Here is a 5,441-nt window from a genome sequence, read left to right as displayed (position 1 = left end):
TCAGCAGGAGGGTTTTTTTTAGCCTTAGTATACTGATCTACTGCAGGACAAAGTGAGTTACACATTTTAAAGGACAAGTGAATCTTCATCTGAAGATGCAGCTGAGTGATTTTCACTGATTCATCTCTCTGTTTTTCAAATAATTTTGCATGCAGCATTATGAGATACTTGGGATGTTTTTACTCACTTAAGAAAATTAATTGCTGACTTCTTGAAACAAGAAACAAAAATGTACGAGCCTAATTCTTAAGTCCACTGAATATCAATAGTTGAATAGCTTGTGCTACTCTTTATTTTGCAGCTTGTTTAAAATGAATATTGTGCGTGGTAGGCTATTTTATATTGTTTGAAAAATCTTATTTACTATCTCTGCTCTATGAATTGCCGAGAATTTGGCATGGAAGATAGTTAATAACTACAGACCCACAAAACTGTTTAGCTAAGGCTAAGCTCTGTTCTTTGGAAGTTGTCAACAATCTTGACAATAGTTCTTTATTCAATTCCCTTTTAACTTAAACTGAAAAATCATCATATTATTTAACTATGTTATCATGAGAGGAAAAGTAAAAAAATCTCAAAATAGCTAATACTGTATCTTTTATAAAAAGAGAATTAAAATTTTTGGGATTTGGCACAGTACCTCATTTTTTCAGAAACTCATTCCATCACTTCAGGATTGACATGTTCTTAGAATCTGTCTCAGATATTACACAACTCTCAGTTGCAATTCACGACAATTATGCAAGAGCGAGAACAAAACATGTAGAATGATTTAAACTGTGGACTTGAACATTAGTCACTTGGATAGGCTGATTGCTTACTGTATGTTGCTGACATGTCATACCTGGTAGCCAAGCAGGTACTTATTTTCCATTTTTGTGTAGTATTGTATTACTGATTTTCATCAACGACATGAAGCTGTGCTATTTAGATATGGCAAAACAGTCAGCTGAAGAGACATATACCACAATTCCCTGTGCTCACAAAAATCTGATTTATATACCTGTTTAAATAATCATCACATTTCACTTAATGTGCACCAAAAATGTATTTTAAGAATTATACATTAACACTGATTTAATTGGAAAAGACATTTTTGAACTGTAGCTAACAGTCCTGAAGAATTGAGCAGGATTTGAAGAAGAAGGAATGACCAGAGCAGTTTGAACTGTAGTCCAAATAATGAATATGCCATTCTGAAATGTGGAAGAAGAGAAAAAAGTGTAATAGCCTGTGCTGTATTTCTGCTATTTTAATTGAAAGGACTGGGTAGTGTGTAGGTTAAAAAAAACAAAGTAGCAACATAAAAAAAAATTAAAATTGCTAGGATTGGCTATCGGATTAGTGGCACTGTAGAGCATTGGTACATTAACACCACTGACAATGTCAATTCATTATCATTGATGGCTAAATAATCTTAGAAATGCTCAGTGGACCTATTAGTTCCTGAACATAAGCAGCTCATGCTGCATTTCTTCATTAGCTTTAATTGCTATAAATTTTACCTTTTTAAAAATCATGCTTTAAAAGGTGAAGTGATCTTTCAGGAACATTAACTCTGTAATTTTGTCACAAACAGAAGGTCCTGCACTATGTTTTCTTTTCTGCAGTGGTTAATATTCTATCCTCTGACTTTTAGATTCATAGTAATAAGCCCTCTGCTAGTTGCAAGGATAAATTGTGTTTCAAAAGCTTTTGAATCTGCTTGGGCACTTTTTAAAGGTGAAATGTCAGTGCAACATTGTGGTGTAGTGTAGTCTCAAAATACCAGGTTTGTTTTTTTTTTTTTAGACAACAATTCACTGGAAAATTTTGTCTTCAAAAAAAAGGCAAAGCGCTGTATCTGTGGTTGTGTGGTGTTGTTTTAGGAAGGTTTGCTGTGTCTCAATTTTCTAAATGATCCTCATATTTACATGATAAAAAGTACACAATATATAATTCACTTAGTTTTTGAAAAAGGCAGTAATTTTGCTGTGTTGTTTTATTTTTTTTAAATTGAAGTTCAGGGTTTGTTTTTTTTCAGCTGCACAGCAGAAACTACATGACACAGAAATTGGACACCGCTAATGTTTTAACATTTGGAATAAACAGTCTGCTACTCATTTCCTTATCACAGATGTGTGTTAATTGTTTTCTTTTCCATACTCATGGCTGTAAAATATATCCCATTATTTCAGAGGTAGTATCTATTTTCTGTGGGTAGCAAACTGCTGCATATTTGAATTTAATTTTTGAAAGTCTCACTCTGAAATTGGTTGATACCCTGAGTTAGATGAGCAAATCCTGGTTGCCCAGCATTTAAAATTTTTGTTTCATTTGCCTGGTGAAATAAAGTGAAAATGCTTATCATGCACTTTTCAAATTTCATGCCTCAGGTAGAACATGAAAAATGTATAGTTCTGCAGTTGAGATTTTGAACAGAATTTATAGGCAATGGTTGATTTAAAAATGCATCTACTATTCCTTTGCCTTTTTCTTGCCTTTTCTTTTAGAAACAGAATTTTTGGGGATGTAGTTACATGTTTTAAGTAAGAATGGCTGCTTCTTTCTTTTTTTTTTTTCTCTATGACTTCTTAAAAATCTACTGAGGAAGATGAGTATCAGGTAGGTTTGGATTTTTAGGAATATTTTTAGTATTTAATTCATGCAGATAAACATTTTTTATTACCGTCCTAAAAATTGAAAGGACATTTGTATAAATGTCTTTATTATATTTATTCCATCAATATTATTCCATATGTAGTAGTCAACTGCTTTATGGAAGAAAAGTAAGTATTTGTATACACAAAGGAATTTGGAGGGGGGTGGAAAAGGTTGGGTTTTTTTCTGTATTTTCCTGAAGGTAGTTCTTACTTGTGGATTGTTTTTGGGGTGGTTGTTTTGCTTTGTTTTGGTCTTTTGGTGGATGGAGGTATTAATTTTTTTACTTTCTGCTCCTCAGTTTTCAATTTGCTTTGAAACTCCTTTTCCCAATTAATTCTGGAGACGTTATAACATGTTCTGCTAAAGAAGTGCTCTGCTAAATGCAGTTATTTTTTAAAGCCTCATATAAACAAGCTTTGAGGAGAGTTATAGTGTCCCAAGCATGGAAATAACTTCACTTTTGCTGCTGTTGTTAGTGCTAAGGATAGTTCAGAGATCTTAATCTGTATAAAGTTTGGTGTTTTAATAACAATGGTTGCTTTGAGAATGTCTAAAGTAAAATACTTGCCTGTATTGAGTATAGTGGCTAATAGATCTTTGTACTTTATGGATAAGAATGTGCTTTGACCAGCTTCATCAAAAAAATTGGCTGTACTCCTGTGTGTTGTTCTAAAAAATCTTTTACATTTTCAGATTTTTTTTTAACCGATTACTGTTAATGTCAGGCTACTCTTAGTGAAAGCTTGCTCTTAAGATTGCTTTTAGCAAGCAAAAAAGACTTATTCATAAATTTATTTGTAGGAGCAGGAAAAACATTTTATTTTCAAGGGTGCCTTAATGTACTATAATGTATATTAATTATTTATAGTTATGCAGTTTTGGAAATCTTAAATCGAAAGTTGCTACTCTAGAAAAACTATTTTTGTGTGGTATTACCTAGTTTTTGTGCATTAGAAGGGATCTCTGTATAGATGATTATAATGTCACTTTCTGACCTTTGCAGCTTGAATAATTGTAAATCATTGCTTCATAACGTGTCAGAGAATGTCTGTACTAGGCAATTAAATGGCAGAATATAATAGACCAAATTATTGCCTGTCATGTTTTCAACAACACAGTTAGTATTTGAGTTACACTTAATCATTACGTGCATTAGCAACTTCATTGGAATCCAGCTTCAGGCTGAGCATGAAATACATTACATTATTTAAACCTCTAATGGTAGAAGTCATTTATTTGTGTTGAAGTGTACAACATGCAGAGTTTCATAAAGCAAGGAACACTTGAGAGCTTAATTTATCCAAATCAAAGTCTAAATGCAGATAAACACAAGTGGCAAAAATTAGTAATTTTTATAGGCTGGAAATATTTAAAAATACATGGTTGTGGGTAATCGTAGGCAGCAGGGATAAATTAAAAACACTATTTTTAGTCAGCTCTGAGAACTAAAATTGTTGTATACCTAAATCATCAAATGCATCATGAAATTGCATTTTTGAATGAACAATTAATTACACACTTCATACCTACAGATGTGTCCAAACAAAAAAATGTGTGTTTGGTTCAGCTGTTTAGATCAGAGATAAGTGCATGTGAAATGACTGTTCCAAATCCAGATATTCTAAGTTTCTCTATCTGCATTTTGCCGTTTGGTCCTATCATAGACCAAATACAAATGTAGACACACATACATTTGTGTCTGCATTTACTTCAGTAAAGAAAATCAGGTGAACCTATGTAACAGCTTTCCGAACTTCCACACGCTCTTAAACAGATTAATAAGAAAATACTAGAAAAATATGTGGAGTAGGGTAACATATATGTTATATTATCTTGCCAATTTTTGTTCAGTTATCTATCATTTTAGTAGATTTGCAAAGCTGACCTTCAGTACATAGTCTCTATTTTTACTATTTAAGAGAACTACTTGAAATGGAAGCAATTTACTTTTATTCAGAAAAGCTCCTAGCATCTTTAAACAGCTGGTATGGATCCTACAGTGCGTTGTGCGAGAGCCTCTTGGCCTGGAAGTATGCCTTGGAGTTGGCTGGAGTTAAAGTGAGTGAATGGAAGACTCGGGTACAGGCGGTGGAAAGACCCTTCAGTTTGAGACTGGTATTACAATTGATACCGAAAAGCCAAGATCAACTTTCTGACTGAATGTGTTTTTAGCAATTTGCATGATAAATTGGATTATAATAATGGCTTAGTTGTACTTGTGGAAGAGAGAAGGTATATAAAGGACATATATGTTTGTATTTGAATTGGAGACAGTGATTCAGACTAATATTTGTGCTGCATGCAATCCAATTCGATACACTTCCAAATGGTAATTATCAAGATGCACAGCGGTGTGGCTATTATATGCGTGGCATGTGTAACTAGTGCTTTGACAGACATGCATTTTTAATATTTTACTTTACTGTATATCGCTCTGATGTGCAGGATGCGTGCATTTCTGTTAGCCCATAGGCACCTGGCCCTGAGCGCGTTCTCCAAGAGCAAGTGCCTTCAGTGCCCAGGCAGGGAGGGTTTGAGCCCTTCCTGAGAAGGAAGGCAGGAGTTTTGACTAATGGGGAACAGGCTGATACTGCAAAAATTGGGATGTAACAGTTAGTGCTAAGGCAAGTCCTAAAGTCCTAAGTGGCAGTCCTAAAATTCAGTGTGCCTACTGAAAAAGAGACTTCTGTCCCTATAATCCATGGTTCGGCAGGATTGGCCTAAGCATTGAGAAAGATGCTGTTAAAAATTGCCTTCCGTTGGCAGAAGGAAATGGGAGAAAAGTTGGCTCGGTTTTG

The sequence above is a fragment of the Phaethon lepturus genome, unplaced genomic scaffold, assembly GCF_000687285.1.
Source record: "Phaethon lepturus isolate BGI_N335 unplaced genomic scaffold, ASM68728v1 scaffold18241, whole genome shotgun sequence".
Lineage (NCBI taxonomy): Eukaryota > Metazoa > Chordata > Aves > Phaethontiformes > Phaethontidae > Phaethon > Phaethon lepturus.
Note: the sequence above shows the minus strand (reverse complement) of the source record.